Source organism: Bos mutus, chromosome 26 (assembly GCF_027580195.1).
Source record: "Bos mutus isolate GX-2022 chromosome 26, NWIPB_WYAK_1.1, whole genome shotgun sequence".
Lineage (NCBI taxonomy): Eukaryota > Metazoa > Chordata > Mammalia > Artiodactyla > Bovidae > Bos > Bos mutus.
In genome coordinates, this window is record NC_091642.1 from 19,013,767 (window position 1) to 19,036,350 (window position 22,584).

The window sequence follows — 22,584 nt, forward strand, 5'->3', positions numbered from 1 at the left end:
TAGGATTCTGCACTTCCAACTCCGGGGCCATGGGTTTGATCCCTGGTTGGGGAACTAAGATCCCATGAGCTGCAATGTGGCCAAAAAATAAATAAATTACTATAGCTTTCAAATACAAATTAAAAAAAATTATCGCTGGCTTGGAAAACTGTATTACTATACTTCTCAAAGAAATAATATTGTAGAAACACCCCCTCTTAAAAATTTTCTTAACTCTATCATAGTACTTCTCAACCCAGGTGCACAGCATTTATAAGATATACAGGCCTGAACTTCCCCGGGGGTCTAGTGATTGAGAATCTGCCTTGCAATGCAAAGGACATCGCTTTGATTCCTAGTCCGGGGAGATCCCACATGCCGCAGAACCACTAAGCCCATGCTTCACAACTACTGAGCCTACATACTGCAACAACTGAAGCCAGCACGTATAGAGCCGGTGCTCCACCACAAGAGAAGCATCTGAAATGAGAAGCCCACGCACCATAACAAAGACCCACCACAGCCAAAAAATAAAATAAACAAATCTTTAAAAAAAAAAGACATTCATGCCTACACAATTTCCTGAATCCTGAGTTTACTTTATCTCCTAAAAAAAGTGATACTATTTCTGATATTACTGTTTTAACAGTGCACTGAATTGTGTCCATTTACCAATGTGTGGTAAAATCAAGGATATGACTGAAAGGCTTGTGTGTAGGTTAAGAAATGATAGATCTGAGTCTTTAATGTGATATGTTAGGGAACACTAAGGATCATTTAGCTGAAGTTGACCCAAGCTATTGAGTGCAGTTTGTACAATTGCGTTCATTTCACATGGTAGTAAGGTTATGCTCAAAATCCTTCAAGCTAGGCTTCAGAGTATGTGAACTGAGAAATTCCAGATGTGCAAGCTGGGTTTGCATGAGGCAGAGGAACCAGAGATCAAACTGCCAGCATTCAATGAATCATGGAGAAAGCAAGGGAATTCCAAAAAACATCTACTTCTGCTTCATTGACTACACTAAAGTTTTTGTGTGGATCACAACAAACTGTGGAAAATTCTTAAAGAGATGGGAATACCAGACCACCTTACCTGTCTTCTGAGAAACCTGTATGCAGGTCAAGAACCAACAGTTAGAACTGAACATGGAATAACAGACTGGTTCAAAACTGGGAAAGGAGTACCTCAAAGCTGTATACTGTCACCATGCTTATTTAACTTATATGCAGAGTACATCATGCAAAATGCTGGGCTGAGTGAGTCACAAGCTGGAATCAGTTGCTGGGATAAATATCAACAACCTCAGATATGCAGATGATACCACTCTAATGGTAGAAAGTGAAGAAGAACTAAAGAGCCTCTTGATGAAGGTGAAAAAGGAGAGTGAAAAGGCCAGCTTAAAACTCAACATTCAAAAAACTAAGATCACGGCATCCGGTCTCATCACTTCATGGCAATAAAAGGGGAAAAAGTGGAAGCAGTGACAGATTACCTTTTCTTGGGCTCCAAAATCACTGCAGATGGTGACTTCAGCCTTGAAATTAAAAGATGCTTGCTCCTTGGAAGGAAAGCTATGACAAACCCAAACAGTGTATTAAAAAGCAGAGATATCACTTTGTCAACAAAGGTCCATATCGCCAAAGTGATGGTTTTTCCAGTAGTCATGAACTGATGTAAGAGTTGGACCAGAAAGAAGGCTGAGCGCCAAAGAATTGATGCTTTTGAACTGTGGTGCTGGAAAAGACTCTTGAGAGCACAGAAGGGAGATCAAACTAGTCAATCCTAAAGGAAACCAACCCTGAATATTCACTGGAAGGACTGATGCTGAAGCTGAAAGTCCAATACTTCGGCCACTTGATACAAAGAGCCAACTCATTGGAAAAGGCTCTGATGCTTAAAGATTAAAATGAAAGGTGAAGAGGGTAGCATTGGATGAGATGTTAGAATAGCATCACCAACTCAATAGACACGAATTTGAGCAAATTCCAGGAGAAAGTGAAGGACAGAGGAACCTGGCATGCTGCAATCCATGGGGTTACAAGGAGTTGGACACAACTTAGAAATTGAACAACAAACAATCACTTATTGGGGGGGGGGTGGTAGATGTGGACCTGTGATAGTATTTCTAATGGTTTCTGCATTCAATGACCATACAATCCTGGATTTAAAGGTGTCCACAACTAGTTTTAGATAGCATTTAAGCAGAAGAGTATTCTTTCAAACAGAGAGTAAACAAGAAATCAAGGATGCTGGTAAACAAGAAATCAAGGATGCTGTATATAAGAGTACTTTAATAAGGATTTCATGACATGCCTTTCCCATGTGTTTTCCAAGATACAATTTCCAAAGCATTTTCATGATGTATTCTTGCACACACAGGTAAGAAAAATGGGTATTGTTATTCTCATTTTATAGTATGAGGGAGGAATGCCTCCAAATGATAGGTGACCTGCAAAAATTCCCAAAGGAAGTTGATGGCTAAGGCTGGATTTAAATCCAAGCCTCCTAACTAGAATGCCCAATGTTCTTTCCAGCCTAGCCACTGCTGTCCCCATGTGAGCCTCTATAAGCCAAAATTTTTAAAAAGTGCTGCATGACACTCTAAACTGTTAGATCTTAGCACAGGCAAAGTTTTATAAGAAATGCTTTAACATAAAGTATGTGTGGGGGGCAGGCAGGGGGATTCATAATGTTTTTCTTAGGCTTTCTTATTAACCCCAAATATTTTGTAACCATAAATAGAAGGATGCTTCAAAAAGATTCTGGAGATAGGAAACAAACGCAGAAAATAACCTGAAGAATTAGAAAAAGAAATACGTCTACAAAGTTGCAATTGTTTAAGCAGGAACATGATGGAGAAAAGCTTGCAAGTATAAACCTTCTTGCAATGGCTGCTTTCAGCTGTACATGAAACAGTAGTGATAACAGGCTAAAACATAATAAAAACTTTGAAATAAAGTTAAAAGATACATGTAACTTAAAACTAACATCTTTCTCTACACAGAAAGGTTAAATTGTGAGGTTGACATTTGCATTTGTTACGTTGTCAAGGCTTTCTATCAGCATGTGTACAAACAATATCTAAAGATGTCATCTGCATATTTATACTAAAGAAGCTTATGAACAGGACCTGTCAGGATATTCTAACACCCTTCCAAAACGTCAGCTTTCATCAGATATAAACATAACATGTTTAATTTATTAGTTTGGTCTTAATATAAAAAGTTGACAATCATATGTCACTACAACTATTGATAAGGCAAATAAGAACTCCAGGAAAATGTCAGAAAGTTATTGAAATGTTTGCCGAAATACTACATCAAATTGTATTTATCAGCTCTTCTCTGCCAATGAATATGTCATATTTTTCTACAGATGGCTATTTCTGAAAAGATGTACTCAATGGAGCATTTCAGAAACTTCATTCTTAAAGCATCTTAATTCCCAGGTCTGAGAAATTTAAAAGGAATCAGAACAGAGAAAAAACATATTGCAACACATGACATTATTATTTTGCTCCACTAAAGTTAAACAGATATTGTGCTTAAAGAACAATTCACACTAGATGTCTGGTTGGAATACTTAAATGTTTTGCACACTCACCATGTATCATAGATGTTTTATCGGAAAAAACTTTGCTTTAAAATTGCAAATTCTTAAACTTAATTCAGTAGGCACTTACTGAATATGTTCTATGCATAGAATTTATTAACTACTTCAGAAAACTTAAGAGTAGGAAGACTTAAGTCTTTTCTCTTGAAGATTTTATAATTTGGCTGGAGTAAAAATATAAGTGAAAATCAATAAATCATTTCAGCTCTGACATGGAAACAATGTGTACTTTGATACAGGTGAATAACGTAAGTGCCAGGGCAAGTGGGAAGTAAAGAAAATATGTTATGACACAAAGATAATTAGAAAAGGCTTCCCAAATGCAGTGAATAACCAGCTAGGGATTGTAGAAATGACAGACATATCAACATGAGACTAATAGATAAAATGAGCCCAAAGTTCCAAAGTAAACCGATTGTCCTAAACTGCATATAGAATAGTTCTAAAGCAACGTGAAAACCTTTGCCGGTCTTAAAATACCAAGCATTCCCACTTTCAATATCGTTAAATGACATAGCTCACAGATCTTAGAGAATGTGGAGGTTGACCCCCGGCTTTCAGAGTTGAAGAAGTTGGGGCATGATGACTTGCCAATGGCACCAGCTAGTCAGTATCAGAGCTGACACCCAAAGCCAAAACTTTGATGCTTAATCCAGTGAACTCCTACTACATCACCTGCTTCTCTTGGTTTACAGTCTATTTGAAATAAATGTAGGTTACTTGTTGAAACAAGTTTTCTTTAAACTGGACACACTGGAACTAACAGAGACTTTAGTGACTCTTTAAAGAGAAATGTATAAAGCTGTATGATTTAGCAGCTTTAGAGTGAGATAGATTTGATTTCAATTCCCAGATCCAAATTATAAGACCTTAGGAAAATGCCTTAGATTTTTGTAATTTCAAATGCTTGAATTATAAACTCTAGTCTATTGAAAGTCTTAGTCGCTCAGTCATGTCCTGAGCGACTCTTTGCGACTCCATGGACTGTAGCCTGCCAGGCTCCTCTGTCCATGGAATATACTGGAGGTTACAGCCAATCCCTTCTCCAGGGGATCTTCCCAACCTGGGGATCAAACCAGGTCTGCTGCATTGCAGGCAGATTCTTTACAGTCTGAGCCACCAGGGTAGTCCATCTAGCCTATTAGAGGCTCTCAACAGTTAACTTTCTTTCCCTTTCCTTTTAAAATCTCTATCAGTGATCTTTCTAGACAGAGGGCTTCTCAATTAGGGATACTGTTGCTTCAGTGGGGACATTTGGAATATCTGGAGACTTTTTTTTGATCATCATGAGTAGGGTGGAGTACAGGTGAGCTATTGGCATGTTCTAGACCAAAGAGAAAAACTACCATTAAAACTAGTGTTCAGTGAAAAAAAAAATAAGATCTTATATTTTCTGTCCCCAAAAGCAAGCATCCTGACTTTACTAAAATATCAGTATCAAGATAGAAATACATCAGATCCCCAAGTACATAACATGGAGTTCACGAATATAGTTAACATTCCTTGCTGGGTGGAATTTGCATGTGATGATTTGCATGCAAATCTATATTTCCAGACCTATGGAAAAGTTTATTTCCATAGAATCTACCTGAGGGAGTAATAATTAGCAAAAAATAAAAATAACATAAATTTGTAAAATACTTATGTTTTGTTTTGTTTTTTAATTGGAGGACTAGAAAAGACTTTAGGCAAATGCGAACCTAATGACACTGGTTTGTCCTTTGAGATTATTTCTTAGTACTTACTACCTAGATTCCAAAAAGACACTAAAAGTATCAGGATATAGCAGGAATAGGCAGATCACTTCACAGAGTCTCAACAAACTGGCACCTGAGGCCGTTGCCGCCAGCACCCTCGCCCTCTGGTACATGCCTAGTACTTTCCCTCCCTCTCTCCTTATACTTTTATTTCCCCCTACTCCTACTTTCTCTCTTTTCCTTTTCCCTGCCTTCTGTGCCTCTTGTCATTTGCCAGTGACAGTTGTTTAGCCCCAGCCATGACAGAATTCAAAAGACAGAACCCCTTGATTTAGTGGCAAGGTTTCAATAACTCTTTCTGGGAGATGAGAATGAGTCATGGATGTACTTTAATAGGCATCGCTAGTCACTGCACCTATGTTAAAACATTTTGCAGAGACAGTATTAAGAGACACCATTTTGGAAAACATTATTGAGGGCTCAAGAAATACCACTGCCTGTAATCTATTTACTAATGTTAAAAAACAGAGTTAGCATTTCTAGTTCTGCTGGGTTTAAAATCATTCATCCTCAGACTGAAAAGTAAACTCAATACAAACAGGCTGTTACAGCTGAATTTGGTCTTGGAAATTTCTCTCCAAAAGTGCCACAATATGGTATATTTTAAATATCGGTGAGAGTCACAGTGCCATCTATGGCCACCTTCTGTTTGAATCAGAAATTGTAATTTTGCTACTTTGACAGTCTCTGAACAGACTAGGAAAACAGAAAGCCCTCTCAGCTATAAAATGCACGGACAAAAATCTTACCCAAATCTATATTTCTAGACACACGGATTGCTTTAGAACCTACCTAAGAAAAGAGTTAGCTAACAAGATGTAAATTTGTGAATACTGTAACGAAAACATCTTGAAATTTCATGAAGATAATCTCTCTGACTGTAGAGTCTACAGTAAAATAATATAACCATAAACCAGACTCTTAATCAATTCACAATGTTTTAAAAAAAGAAAAACCTAAGATCTATTTTGCTTTAACAAAATAGATCTTAAAATACCAATTCAGGCACTGCATAGTATTTTTTTTCTGAGTCCTTTTTAACTGCAATTTAGAAATAGTATAAAAGTTATTTCTGTAATTAAAAACTCTAAATACCACTGAGATGATGATTATAAGATTTAAATTGATATCATAAGCTATGGGTTATATTAAATTAGAAACTCTCCAACCTGGCCACAAAAGGAAGTTCAATTTTCTCCCCTAAACAAGAGAAATCCTCTAGTAATTCTACTATCAAGTTGTAAGTGATTTTCCCTACACCAATGCCCAGCTATCATCATTTGGAACCAAGTAGATTTTCTCTTTCTTTCTGTTCCAAATCCACTCGGCTTACTGCCAAGAGAAAATACAGACACAGGGGAGGCAAAGAGCAATTCTGTTAAGATCAATGAAGATGCTGGCCATAACAGAACCCTATTTATCCATCACATCCGTACTTCTTTTTCTCTGATTAGAGATAACTAGCGATTTCTTGACAATTCTTGTACAGAATTAAGTTATAGGCAGTCTTGCAAAACGTCACAGAGGAAAGGAAAAATATATAGTGTTTTCCTACTAAATCCAGAAACTATACACACACACACACACACACACACACACACACACCTCTTATGAACACAACCATTTCTATTCTTATAAGGGACTATACCCATTTCCAAAGCAAAGTGCATACTTAGAAACAAAAAATTCACATGAAGATGTTCTACTGGCATTGACCCAAAGGAAAAGGTCAGAGGCACAGTCCATTTAGTAGAATGAAATTAAAGGCTGAGGTTCTGTTTTGTGACTCAAGTGAGAAGTTAAAAGATTTGTATTACCACTGAGGGAGAAAAGTTATTCATGCTATGGCACTTGTTTCCCCCAAATAGCGGCTATTGGGGTACCTAACTTTAAACCAAGAGGAAATTAACTAAAGCCTTTTGATGCAAAAGACATGAGAGTAACTGTCACTGTAAGATACTGAATTTTGCCAAGTTTTTTTTTTTTTTTTTAAACAGCACTGAAGATTTGAGAGAAAAAAATGAAAGCAAGTTAAATGGCACTGTAACTCCCATTAAAGAAACAGCATCATTGTTTTAAACGCTTCATTAAATATAAAGCAAGTGCATTACCCAGCAAAAGTCATCTTTCAATTGCATCTAATCACATATGAATAAAGGCCAAGCTCCTCAACTTAACCTGCAAGGCTTTGCCAAGCATTCAAGCTCATCAAGGGCTAATGCCCAAGTGGGGACCCAGACCAATTAAGCTGCAATCGTCCAGGAGTGGGTGCTAGGCGGCAGGAGTTCTTAAAGACCCCCAGTTGATTTTAATGTGGAGCAAGGTTTGGTAACTAAGGCCCTAATCCCACATGCTACACCTGAAGGATGTCAAACCCTCAAGGTCTCCCCTTCCTCCCTTCAACCACACTACACTCCCTCCACCCCACTTTGTTTGTTATTCTTCCAAGCTGAGGAGACCCTGCTTCTCCCAAATTCCTCTTCTCCCTTCAAGTCTCAGTGTGGGTATCCCTCCTGGGTGCCTTCCCCCACAAACCCACTTCATTCCTGCACAGACACCTGGGTTGGAAGCCCCTGCCTGGAAGTGTGCTCTTTCACACACTCTCCCATCAGAACCTCCAACATCTCACTTACCCGAGTAAGAAAATTATCAACTATGAGCCCCTTGAAGAGTATGTCGTATTCCTTCTTTGTACTCTCTTGAACAATGCTTGATAAGTTCTAAATACATATAAGTTGTTTTTAGTAATCTATTCCAAAACAACAGCAAACTGTTGAAAACCACAGTTTTCAACATTAAAACTAATGAACAAATCAAAACCACTATGAGGTACCATTTCACACCAGTCAGAATGGCTGTGATCCAAAAGTCTACAAGCAATAAATGCTGGAGAGGGTGTGGAGAAAAGGGAACCCTCTTACACTGTTGGTGGGAATGCAAACTAGTACAGCCACTATGGAGAACAGTGTGGAGATTCCTTAAAAAACTGGAAATAGAACTGCCTTATGATCCAGCAATCCCACTGCTGGGCATACACACCAAGGAAACCAGAATTGAAAGAGACACGTGTACCCCAATGTTCATCGCAGCACTGTTTATAATAGCCAGGACGTGGAAGCAACCTAGATGTCCATCAGCAGATGAATGGATAAGAAAGCTGTGGTACATATACACAATGGAGTATTACTCAGCCATTAAAAAGAATACATTTGAATCAGTTCTAATGAGGTGGATGAAACTGGAGCCGATTATACAGAGTGAAGTAAGTCAGAAAGAAAAACACTAATACAGTATACTAATGCATATATATGGAATTTAGAAAGATGGTAACAATAACCCTGTGTACGAGACAACAAAAGAGACACTGATGTATAGAACAGTCTTTTGGACTCTGTGGGAGAGGGAGAGGGTGGGATGATTTGGGAGAATAGCACTGGAACATGTATAATATCATATATGAAACGAGTCGCCAGTCCAGGTTTGATGCACCATACTGGATGCTTGGGGCTGGTGCACTGGGACAACCCAGGGGGATGGTACAGGGAGGGAGGAGGGAGGAGGGTTCAGGATGGGGAACACGTGTATACCTGTGGCGGATTCATGTTGATATATGGCAAAACCAATACAATATTGTAAAGTTAAAAAAAAAAAACACTAAGGAACAGAAAGAAGTTTGAAAGTTCTCTTCCTCAGATTCCTTGCTTGTTCTTCAGTTTGAAGTTAATTTTAATAGTATGTTTTACGGTAAAAATTTGATTTAAATAATTTCAATTTCCACCATATTATTTCTAGCTGGGTATTACCATATATTAGGGACATATTATAAACCAAATTCTCAGTGTATGACAACATTTGAAACTTTTTAATTATAAAGCTATGTTGCCTTTAGATATGCTAAAGTCCATTCTTTGTTGATATTAATACAATATTTAACTACTGGGGCTTCCCTGGTAACTCAGATGGTTAAGAATCTGCCTGCAGTGCAGGAGACTTGGGTGGTTCAATCCCTGGGTGGTGAAGATCGCCTGGAGAAGGGAATGGCGATCTACTCGTCTTCTTGCCTGAAGAATTCCATGGACAGAGGAGCCTGGTGGCCTACAGCCCATGGGGTTGCAAAGAGTTGGATATGACTGAGCGACTAACTGTTGCACTTCAACAAATATTACAGAACCTTCGCCCTTCTCCTTCTCTGTATTGGTATGTTAGGCCAGTGACATAACAATGCAAAAACAGTAACTTCTAACAGTTTTTGGGAAATGTCAGTTGTTAGAAATTAAGGAAGAAATGGGAAGAAAATTTAAGTTAATAATTCAATGTGTAGTTTGAACTCTAGATGAAAAACTCAGTACAAATATAACTCTAACTAGCAATATGATACTTATAATAAAATGGTATAAAATAATATAGAGTATCATAACTCTTCTACTTCTGACTCTTCTTGACCATAAGGTCAAGGAGAAATCTTGCTTGCATGGATTAATTTCTAAAACATCTTTTATGAAACAAAATCTGCTAGAATACAAAAGCAATTCAACATACAAGGTCATATCTGAGAATAAGAAGGAAGATTTCATGTTTCAACCCTTTGTGTAAGCTCCCGCAGTCCATCCTGAAGCACTGAGAAGGAAGGTTTAGGATACTGAGAGAATATTCTGACTTGGAGTTACTTTAACCTCTAAACTCTTTAATTCTAGGATTACTACTGTGCACAGCAAAGCCACTGACTGCAAATCAGTGAAGTTCTCAGAGTATTTGCACATTTATTATCTTATTTGACCCCCACCCTTCCCCACTGGGTAAGCAGACTTGACATGACAACCCAAACTTGCAGATCCAGAAACTGAACGCACAAGGAATAGGCCACGTCTGAAGTCTTCGGTCTGCATTCCTTGGGCTTTTCTCACTATTTCACACTTCCTCTCTTGGCAAAGTGGTCTGTGACCAAATTTAGCTTCGTACAATATTAGAAAAGTATGAGATGGACCTTTCTAACCAATGTCCAGCAATACATGTATGATATTTTTTAAGGGTAAATAAAGCCATCAAAAAAGAACCCTGGATCAGACAGCATTTGAAATGGATAGTGCCGAACCATGTCCTTTAAAAAAAAAGGAGTAGAAAAACTTAAATTTCATTGAAGCTACAATGAAATCTGCAAGGTTCTAAAAATGGTGATTGCTTCACTATAAAAATTATTATATATGGCCATACTTATGACAATTCTAGTCATATTACAGACAACTCTAGTCTTATTTCAGTTGAAATGTATTTGTAGACTAGGTTTATATTGAAAAATCAAAATAAGAAAACAATGAAACAAAAAATATCAGTCATTTAATATGCAAAGATGCTATGCTTCATTATGAAAATCGAGGGGTGTCATGGAAAATACTCAGACAAAATTAACAAAGGGCACCCCTGTTTTTTTAAAGTACAGAATACATTTTTAAGAAACTCATTTCATTTCTATAATTGAACATTTCACACCAAGACCAATGCCAGGTCTTATGACTTTCCAAACCATAAAATCTGACTGTCTCTCTCCATTTTAAGAATGCAATTACAGGTCAAATTCTTTACAACCAATAACAGAAATCTCCATTTTCACAGTAGATTTTCAAGTCTAAGACAGTGATATCTTGCATTAAACAATATTTAACAGAACCAAATGGAGAAAATTTGTATACTTCCTCCGAACATTCTGTGATCGTGTTTGTACCTACGGAAGCTTCTGTGAATTTGCGAAGACACAAGGTGCCTCAAGAACTAATAAAAAGCACTGAGGGTAAAGTCCCATTTTTTTGATGATGTTTCCCAATCTGACCACACTTCAGCATTTCAGAGGCATTTCTAGCAAAGGCTTTTAATCCACGATCTGATGAACTTCTTAAAACAAAAGTCAGAAGACCAATTTGACTCCACATTTGTTCTTGGTTTTTATTCTTAAAAATGAATCTTTCATTTGGGGGAATAAAGGACAGGACGTTAAACAAAACAAGTTAAAAAAGAGACTGTCTATGTGCATGGTCCATGTTCTGGTAGATATCCAAGGATCTGAAATCAAGAGAAAGAGTCTCTGGCAAAGAAATCTCTTCTAGCCCCCTTTTAAGTTCTTGTTCAGGAAAGCTTAAACTAGGTAACATAGCAAAACTCTTCAACCACTATTACACAGTTGAAAAACCTTCACCCTAGAGACCAGATCGGGTTCCATCTTCATCATAAGCAGCTCCACGCTCCTAAAAGCTATGAGTTAAGTCAGAAGTGCCTATTCTGTTTTAAGCTTTGTTCTGAACCTCACAAATGTGGAACTGGATAAAAGACAATAAGAATGGCATAAAAAGCAGGGGAAGATTCATGAAAAAAGAAATGAGAAAGCAAAGTTGGAATCACGATGTGTCATTTCCAGTCGCTCACTTACTTCAGCGTAGCAAAGCACAAAAGTGACATGCTTTATTTGAATATGTTTTAACCCTAGGGCCTGAGTATGAAATCTCTAGCTCAGTCAGTCATATTCAATAGTTACATTTTGAGCTTCAAGATCCCTTAGAACATAAGCTTTAAGAGGGCACTGAAGGTGTGTGGGCATCTGTATGGAGCAACAGCCTTGAGCCCTTTGGTTGCCCTAGCAACATCACAGCATCACTGTCACCCCCTTCAAAGTTTGGCAGTTACCGGGACACTGTCTGGCAAGTGCTCTGATAAAAGATATTCTATTTAAAACTCAATTAGCTGCTCTTCTTTCCAAGGAATAGCATGTTGTTGTTGCGGTTTTAGTCAATAAGTCGTGTCCGACTCTTTTGCAACCCTATGGACTGTAGCCTGCCAGGCTCTCCTTTGTCCATGGGATTTCCCAGGCAAGACTACTGGAATGGGTTGCCCTTTCCGTCTCCACGGGATCTTCCTGACCCAGGGATCTTCCTGACCCAGGGATGGCATCTATGTCTGCTGCATTGGCAGGCAGATTCTTTACCACTGAGCCACCATGGAAGCCCCAAAGAATATAGTGTACCCTATGTGAAAAAGGAGCATGACCGAAAGGCAAAAAAACAAGCAAAAGCCTTATCTTTTAAGCTACATAGTACTTTTCCCAGGGAAGTTCAAGAGGGTTTCCACAAATCTTGGTAACAGTTTCTGACCACATATCTGCAGAATGTCAGGCTATTTTTGAGCATGGGACAGTTTACCAGCAACCAGTAAAAAGTTTACTATGTATGAGCGAACAATTTAAGATTAAAACAGAGCTGGGTTTGACGATGGCAATTAGTTTCTTCATGTTCCAAACACCAAATAACATTTTCCCATTAATTTTTAAACCAATGTGGCTTTAACTTAAAATAAACTGTACATCAAAAGAATGGAAAATAAACAGCCAGGAACACAATTTGACGAATTGGATTTATTTAGTTTATTTATCTAAACAGGGACCATTGGATCTCTTTAATAGGCTGACAGTTGCACTGGGCTGGTTAATAAAACATTCAACAGTGTCTTCAGCCAATATAGAAATGCAAATCCCATCAGAAATATTTTATTCATGAGGCAGTAATTTCAGTTACTACCAGTTCTTTAAAAAAAAAGAAAAAAAAAATGGCACTCTGCAAATAAACAGTGCCATCTAGTGACTAACAACGAAGCCAAATTTATTACCAGCTTATAGTTCATCTTTCAAAAATCTTACCTATTTTTATCATTCCTCCTAATTTCCTAGATAAGATCAAAGTGGCTAGGCAAAACAAATAACAGAAAAGCCGATAATAATTTGTTAAGTCTTTTAAGAAGGATTAGAAGCAGAGACAACTGCATTAAAACCAATAAACTTTATAATTCTTCATCTGTTTTAAAACAATTTAACACCATATCCAGAAAATACACACTTCATCTGCTTAGAAAACTCAAACCACTAGAAATAACATAAAAGTTATAACAGAAACTTGCTCCTCCACCATAAAATGACATTAAAACTTTGATTTCAATGATTAAAAAAATGAGTAGATAGTAAAAGAAATCTTCCAATAAAACTGTAATAGCTTCTCAGGAAGCTGAGACAACAATTTAAATATACATACATACATACATCTGACAACAATTTAAAATATATATACATACACGAATGTGTAAGTGCACACACAGAGACACATTCATACCAGGACACACTTCAACTCTGCCAGTGACTACAGTGGAGACAGAAGTGATTTTTGCAGGTCGTAAAGCTCTATAGGAGCTAAAGACAATGGTCTGAAGCCCAAAGCAGTCATCCTAAAAACAGTCACTTTGGAATAAAGTGTCAGGGCTGCCAAAGAGAAGAAAAATCTATTAAGGCCAAGCTCAAATTTAGTACATATGACCAACGATAAAATATTTAAAACATACTACTGTTCCATTAAAGTTTACATGATGGGGAGAAGGGTCAAGAACATGAACCTTTACAGTATCCTGAATTAGGAGACCAAGGTGACAGGCAAGCACAGAGCAGCTCCCAGAAGGCATCACCACAGCTAAAAACAGACTTTTGGATCCATTTCCTGTGTCAGCTTTGAAATTATTGGAGACGCTGTGAACAGATTTCCAAGGTCAAAGCCTGGAATGAGAATCCTACAAAGAAGGCCAATGGCATGATGATTTTCTAACAATTTCACCTATCGAGGCTTTAGGAATTAGTGTTCTCAGAAAATAACATCAAACAAGAAAAACCATATATGTATACACAAATATGGGCTTCCTCAGAGGCTCAGCAGTAAAGAATCGGCCTGCAATGCAGGAGACATGGGTTCGATCCCTTGGTTGGGAAGATTCCCTGGAGAAGGAAATGGCAACCCACTCCAGTATTCTTGATTAGGAAATCCCATGGGTGGAGGAACCTGACAGGCTGCATGAAGTCCATGGGGGTCGCAAGAGTCGGACACGACTTAGCAATTAAATAAGAACAACATGTAAACACAGTATTACTTTTTATCTTAAAAGGGTCAAAGTCATATCCAAAGAACTAAAATATTCTTCAGCTCTTGATCGTGAAATTTTGAAAATATAAAATGAGATCAGGTTTAGACGAGATATGGAGAATCATGGTAAGTTAGCCTTACCAGCATGAATATATCTTCCATGGAAAAGTATCTTAGAAAAAGAAATCTCAGTTATATTTAATCCTAGAGTTGTAAAATTCCTGTAATAACAGATCACAACAGTATATTTTTCATACAACTGTGGCTTAAATGAGTGATATACATAAAGTACTTACCTCTGGCCTGCCTATGAGTGTTAGTTCTTTACCTTCAAACACAGAGACGATTACAGCAAGAAAAATGACCTAACAAGTCACAGTAGAATGAATTTCTAAGGAATATTTTAATTAGAGCTATAATATTTTTGTTACCCTTTTACACAGTAATCTGCCTTCTGAGAAATGACCCTGATGAAATAATCCTGTTCTGTTCACTGCAGCACAATAAATCATAGAGGGAATGAATGAAAAATGTAAGGACTGAACAAAAGATGAACTAATATCACTGATTGAAATATTATGTGTGAGTGAGTGTTAAGTCACTCAGTCATGTCTGACTCTGCGACTCTGTGGACTGTGGTCCACCAGGCTCCTCTGTTTATGGGATCCCCCAGGTAAGAATCCTGGAGTGGGTTGCCATGCCCTCCTCCAGGGGATCTTCCCGACCCAGAAATTGAACCCAGGTCTCCTGCACTGCAGGCAGATTCTTTACTGTCTGAGCCACCAGGGAAACTCTGAAATACTATGCACCCATTAAAATGATTAAGAATTTATAGAAATAGAAATTATCACTGTCAGCATCTTGTGTTTTAAAAAAATATGAGAAAATATGAATTAAATATTAGGATAATCATTATGTAAAATAAAGCAATGAATTATCAAAGGAGAGGGGAAGATAAGGAAACAAAAATGTAAAACATGAATCTTTTGAGGTAATAGGGCTAAGATTTTTTTTTGCTTCTTTCTACTCTCAATTATTTCCAGAATACTCCATAATAAACAGATACTATTTTTATAGAGAATCTAATAAAAATGTAATTTTTAAATGGAAATCCTATTTATTAAGTACACATAGTGGAGGAAATTTTCTTGAGATCATTCTGTCCAGTCTGGCTTTGTTATGTCTATCCAGAATGCACTTATATTCCTGCAAGAACGACAGTTGATATCAAAATTACAACATATTACCACTGATATGATCTGAATTTCTAAAACATTCTTTCATGGCTTTCTATGGCTTCCACAGAAAAAAACCAAAATATCTCAGGAAGTCATAAGAACAGAAAAGATAAACAGAAGCGTCAAGTTTTTGACCTTTCAACTAAAGTCAGAATTTTTAAAAAGTTCATCTCTGTCGTTTATACTTCTTTAGTCTATCTTAGACTTAAAAAAAAAAAAAAGAATACGGCTACTGGCTTCACTCATAAACTCAGACACTCAAGTTGTCCAGTCACCTGTTAAAAGAGTGAGTATAGGTAGTAGCAGTAAAAGCTTCAAGCTGTTCCACAACATCCTTTGAACCCTGACCTAAGGGACCAACTCCGATAGTCTGCAGGTAGTTGGGTTTCCAGGACCATTCAGCCTCACTGCTGAGACTGTCAATAGAAGTGCCATTCTCTGATGTAGACAGCTCTGCACCTGGAGCTGGGCTAACAATCACATCACATAGCCTGCCAAACGGGAAAAGGACAGCACTCGGGCACCACTGACCTGGGATAGAAGTGAACTTGATGCTGGGGCTGAAAAGCTCTACTTCTAACATTCTTTTACGATCTAATCCTCCACCCCAAATCCTGTAGTCTCTGTGTAACGTCTTAAAGAAAGTTCAGCTTTGTTACAAGAAAAAAGAAATATGCAACTATACACAGCTACCACAAGATGGCGCCAGCATCATAGTACATCATCAGATGCGAAAAGGCATTCATCATCATTGGACACTCCACGTTCTCATCCTGGTACATCTCTTGCTCCTCTCTCTTTCTATTTACTGAGACTTGGTCAAATATTTTACACAATGTTAGTTTTTTTATTGTTGTTTGTACAAGCTTAGGGATTTTGTTGTTGTTGTTCGCTTGATTTTATTTTCTGAAGAAGCAAACAATAATCTTAAACTTGAAAAAATCCTCAACTATATTATTTTTCCTCCTTTGAGCTGGTTCATTTTCCTGGATATGACTGTGCCCTAGCTAAATTCATACCAGTAATGAAGGGAGAAATTACAAGATGGCTTAAATACATGAATTTTAATTTTTTAAGTTGTTTTCAAATATATTTGGAGAAGGTGATGGCACCCCACTCCAGTACTCTTGCCTGGAAAATCCCATGGACAGAGGAGCCTAGAGGGCTGCAGTCCATGGGGTCGAGAAGAGTCGGACATGACTGAGTGACTTCACTTTTCACTTTCATGCCTTGGAGAAGGAAATGGCAACCCACTCCAGTCTTCTTGCCAGGAGAATCCCAGGGACGGGGGAGTCTGGTGGGCTACCATCTATGGGGTCGCACAGTGTCAGACACGATTGAAGTGACTTAGCAGCAGCAGCAGCAAATATATGTGTGTGTGTGTGCTCAGTCACTAAGTTGTATTAGACTCTTTGTGACCCCATGGACTGTAGCCCACCAGACTCCTCTGTCCATGGGATTCCCCAGACAAGAATACTGGAGTGAGTTGCCATTTCCTACTCCAAGGGATCTTCCCAACTCAGGGATCGAACTTGTGTTCCTGCATCTCCTGTGTTGGCAGGCGGGTTCTTTACCACTGAGCCACCTGAGAAGCCCCATAGCATGGCGGATGGAGCCCAAATGGAACACATCAGGTCTCTGAGCTTAGGAGGCACACGCTGGAGGTGGGGACTGCTGAGATGGGTGAAATTTAGCAGAGCAGTGGGAGAAGGAGCTCCAGAGATCTGTAAAGGCGTCCTGTTAAGTCTTCGGCTGAAAATGAACTTGCCGGAGCAGAGGCACAAGGACGCACAGGGGACACGCACCAGGGGAGCACGGGTAGAACGGACATTCTGGAGGGGACGCAGAGCAGGAGACAGGATTCTAAACAAGAGGGCGGAACGTGCACTGCACACTCCAGTCGTTCAAATGGAGCCCGAAAAAGGCACACCTCCAAAGTCAGGCTACTCTAGACACATCCTAACAAAGTTAACGATAAGCCTTGAAGGGGTATATTAGCAAATCATCTGCTTGCCCAAATAAAGGACAACATTCTCTACAACACGCACTGTCGACAGGGGTGATATTATGCCCAGAGGCTAAAACTGGTACTTGGGAAGATATTGTTTAGTCGGTAAGTCTCGTCTGACTCTTTTGTGACCCCATGGACTGTAGCCCCTCCAGGGTCCTCTGTCCATGGAATTCTCCAGGCAAGAATACTGGAGTGGGTTGCCATCTCCTTCTCCAGGGGATCTTCCTGACCCTGAAATCAAACCCGCATCTCCAGTATTGGCAAGCGGATTCTTTACCATGGAACTACTAAGGAAGCCCACTTGGGAAGATGAAGAATTTTAAATATTACAAAGATTCATGGCCTTACAAAGGGCCACATTACAAGAACAGATATTCAGATACACAGTATATTCATGGTATTAAAATTTCCTGGGGGATAGAGGAGCAATTAGAAAAAAGTCTTAAAAAGTTCCTTAGTGGGGTGAGAACAACGAAAAAAAATTATTCAGAGGCACTACTCCACAGGAAAACAACAAATTGCAGGCTTTTTAACAAAGATCCACAGTATCAAGTACATACTAATAAAATTACTAGACATGCAAAGAAACAATGGAAGAGAACAGAAAGCCTAGAAGTTGACCTGAATTTGATTCAACATGCAAGGAGAACTCTAGAATTCTGTGGAACAGTGTGACATATTCAGATCAAGGTGTTAGAAAGATCATTCCAGAGTGGAGAGAAGGATGGTTTAGGTCGGGAGAAGAACAGAAGAAGAAAAGGCTACTAGAACCATCCAGATTGAGAAACATGAAGGCTTCCAGTGGTGGTGATGAAAGCAGGAAATATTTAAGTGGGAGGATTGTTAACTCTCAGTGACCAACTGGATGTGCAAGAAGATAAAGAGGGAAAAATGAAAGCTCATGCTGAAATGACTAGCATTGTCAAATTTAAGGTTTAAAGGACCCTGGATTAGAAGTGCCCAGTAAATACTAAGGAATATGAATTTAGAGCTGGAGGGAGGTCTCAGTGAGAAACCCAAGAGAATATAGCTGTGGTCACTGAAGTCACAGGAGTGATAACATAGGAGTGAGACAGTGGGGTAAGTGGAGAAGAAGACTGAAGAGTCCAGGCAGCTGAAGGATGGGCACAGGAGGAAGAAGGGCCAGAAAAAAGAGAGTAAGCAGGCAATGGGGTTGAAGAAAAAAGTGCTGAGTTGTCCTCTGCCTTTCCCCACTGGCACAGATGTTCCCCCAAGGTCTTGATATTACAAGGCCATGAGAGAACGTCTTCATTTGCAATAAACTTTGCAAATAAAAGAGGAAGGACCATCTCTACTACTCTTTCCTGGGATTCAATACTTCTAGACATATCAGTATAACAAAGTAATCCAACGTCTTTAAGAAGATATTTTTAATTCCATTAAAAAAATAAAAGAATTAAATGTAAGAAGAAAATAAGAGTCAAAAGGGAATTATGTAAATATCTTCTACATTCTATTCAAATACCTCATGTGACAAAATATAGTAAAGTGGACAAAACTGTAAAACAGGAGGCAAAGGACCTCTTACTTCTCAAAGCCCTAGAATCACTTCCAATCAAGACGGAGGAAAAGCCAAGGTCTTTACTCCGCCTACAATGCCCTTACTGATCATTCTTCTGTCTCCCTCTATAACCATATGCACCTCTCTCTCTCCCCGACTCAAGCAGAGAACACCCAGGCAAAAAGTCACAACAGCCCTGCTAGTCACTATCAACTTACTCACCTTATTTATCGAATTTAACACTATCTGAAATTGAGATATATGCATTTACTTGCTTCTCATCATCCCCACTACAATATAAATTCCATACAAGCAAGAACTTGATCTCTTAATCATGGCTTTTTTTCCCAGCACCCAGGACACTGCCTGATTACTACAGCACTCGAGAAAGATCTCTTGAGGACTTCCCCGGTGGTCCAGTGGGTTAAGAACCTGCCTGCCAATGCAGGGGACGTGGGTTCGATCCCTGGTCTAAGACTCCACACGCGGTGGGGCACCTAAGCCCGTGTGCCACAACGACTGAGCTTGTGCTCTAGAGCCTGCAGCTCCAGAGCCTGCACGTCTAGAGGCTGTACTCTGCGACAGAGCAGCCGCTGCAATGAGACGCCCAGGCACCACGACTAGGGAGCGGCCCTCACTCGCCGCAACTGGAGAGAGCCAGTGCACACCAACAAACACCCAGCACGGCCAAAATAAGGAGAAAATAAAAGATTTGTTGAATGAAACCCGTAATCAAGTTGAACCTCTTTGTGCCATCGTGTGTAAACTGGGGATAGTAATCCACAGCTGTTCTGTCTACTCTTTATACAATGAAATGAATAGTGCATGGTAAAGCACTTTATAAACTGAATCACATACAAGGCGGCGGTGGTGGTGGTGGTGGTGGTGGATGTTTCCTGACACAGTAGAAGGGAGCTGTGTGGCAAATATACAAATAAACACAAGAATCTTAATGATCACCCAGAGAATAAATGTTTAGTTCATAGTTGCTCATTCCATTTTCGTTTATAACAGAAAATACACCTGAGAAACGTTTACCTATGTGATATCCAAATACCTGAACGACTCTACTCAAGATTGCAGTCGTTAGGAAAGAAATTCTTAACACTGAGTTAGCTCACTTAGAAGCCATAAAAGCAACTTAACTTCTGAAAAAAAATTAAGAAGAAAAGATTAAAACTAAATTTAGTGTTGCAGTGCAGTGAAGTTGCTCTTTGCGACCCCATGGGCTGTAGCCCGCCCAGCTCCTCCATTCATGGGATTTTCCAGGCAAGAATACTGAAGTGGGTTGCCGTTTCCTTCTCCAAATATAGTGTTATGGGTTGAATAATGTCCCCCCATTTCATGTGTTGAAGTCTAACCCTTAATACTTCAGAATATGACTGTACGTGGAGATGGGGGTCTTTAAAGAGTTAAATGAAATAAAATGAGGCCATTGGGGTGAGCCTTAATCTAATACAACTGCTTTCTGTATGAGAAGAAGAAATTAGAACATAAACACATAGGGGCTGTAAAGACATAGGGAGAAGACAGCCATCCACAAGCTACAGAGAGAGGCCTCATAAGAAACAAACCGTTACAACACCTTGATTTTGGACTTCCAGACTCCAGAACTTCAAGAAGACACATTTTTGTTGTTTAAGGCACCCAGTTTGGGGTACACTGTATGGCAATGCTAGCAGACTAATATGCTTAGTTGTTTTACAAACCAAGAGAAGAAAATCTTTGAAAAAGCACTTCATAAAGATGAAGTAAACAAACTAAAATAATCCTTATACATATTTATTTTACTTCAATCACTTATATTAAAACATTAACTTTAATTAGAACTAAGTACAATTTTAAGTTATCAGATTTTTAAATCAATCCAATTTTCTCATCATCTCTCACATTCTTGCTAAGGGAACCTATCTTTTGCGAGCAGGGAAAGTTTTATCTAGTACAAAGTACAGAAGAGAGGAAGTTACATTTCTTTCCTGAATTTAGGCCCATTGTGGATTCTGATTTTTCTTTTTAATTAATAGGCGTGCAACTTAAAAAGTAATTGCATCAGAGTCATTGACATACCCCGACTCAGCTTCTCAGGCAACTACCCATGATAACGTAAAACAAATACGAAGAACTGCAGGTCATCCTACTTCCAGACTTCAGGTGAAATTCTTATGAGACTCGGTACCACCGGTCTTGGAGTGGGAGGCTACACTATGGTCTAGGAGATGTGGCTTCCAAAAGTGAAGCAGCTAGGGAGGAAACAGAGGCAGAAGGGTCCTTATAAATTCTCAACTTTCTTTATAAATTTGGACCCCAGGGTCGGAAATATAGTCGGTTTACATGCCCACACCTGACTCCTGTCACTCACAGTATGGTAAGCTCAGATCTTTCTTCATCTACACTTTTTTAAATTTTAATTTTTAATTGTGGTAAAATACATATAAAATGTACCATCTTCATCAATGTTAAGTGTATGGTTCATTGTGGTGAAATATATTCACACGGCTGAGCAACCAATTTCTACAGCTTTTTCATGCCGCAAAACTGAAATTCTACAGCCATGAAACAGTAGCTGCCCGGTTCCCCTCCCCTCAGCGCTTGGCAACCGGCAATCCACTTTCTACTTTAAGGGCCTCATTTAAGTGGAAACGAAGTATTTGTCCTTTGTGACTGGCTTATTTCGCTTAGCATAATGTTCTCAGTGTTCATCCTTGCCATAACTATGTCAGAATGTCCTGCATTTTCAAGGCTGCCTTAATAGTCCACTGTATGCACACACCACCCTGTGTTCATGCACTCACCTGTGAATGCACACTACGGGGCTTCCCTGGTGGCTCAGAGGGTAAAACGCCTGCCTGCAGTGAGGGAGACCAGGGTTCGATTCCTGGGTCAGGAAGATCCCCTGGAGAAGGAAATGGCAACCCACTCCAGAATTCTTGCCTGGAGAATCCCATGGACAGAGGAGCCTGGTAGGCTACAGTCCATGGGGTCACAAAGAGTCAGACATCAGACATGACTGAGCGTCTTCATTTCTTTCTTTCTTTCCATCTAGGTTGCTTCCATCTTTGGGTATTGCCACAATAACACAATATCTTCAAGATCCTGCTTTCAATTTTCTTGAGTATATACCCCGAAGTGGAATTGCTCATCTGTATCTGTCTGCTCCTATTACCTTCTAATTACTAACAATTTTAATGTCAATATCTTTAAATTTATATTCTTAAGTTTGCTAATGGTGGGTGGAGATGAAAGTCAGATACATAGGAAGAGAAAGCTAAATATTCTCATAAGACACTCAATACAAAGGACCCTTTATATAAATTATTAATTGAGTTCCTGGAGGGGAGAAGTGTAATATATCCTTTTAAAACTCTGGTAATAAAGGCTATGAAGCCTATCTCAGAAAAACATACATATAGAAACACACATCCAAATACACTGATATAATTTCAGGACATCCACAAGTCCCTGAAGTCCATCCATGAACAATTCAGCTTAAAACCTGCAAACTCTGAAAGGCCCCAAATCAGATTT

At 38.9% G+C, this 22,584-nt stretch overlaps 1 protein-coding gene across 8 annotated transcripts in view; it reads right to left on the reverse strand.

Annotated features, from left to right (window-relative positions):
- Positions 1 to 22,584, reverse strand: part of VTI1A (vesicle transport through interaction with t-SNAREs 1A) — a 369,166-nt gene that overhangs the window by 331,090 nt on the left and 15,492 nt on the right. The window lies entirely within an intron of this gene.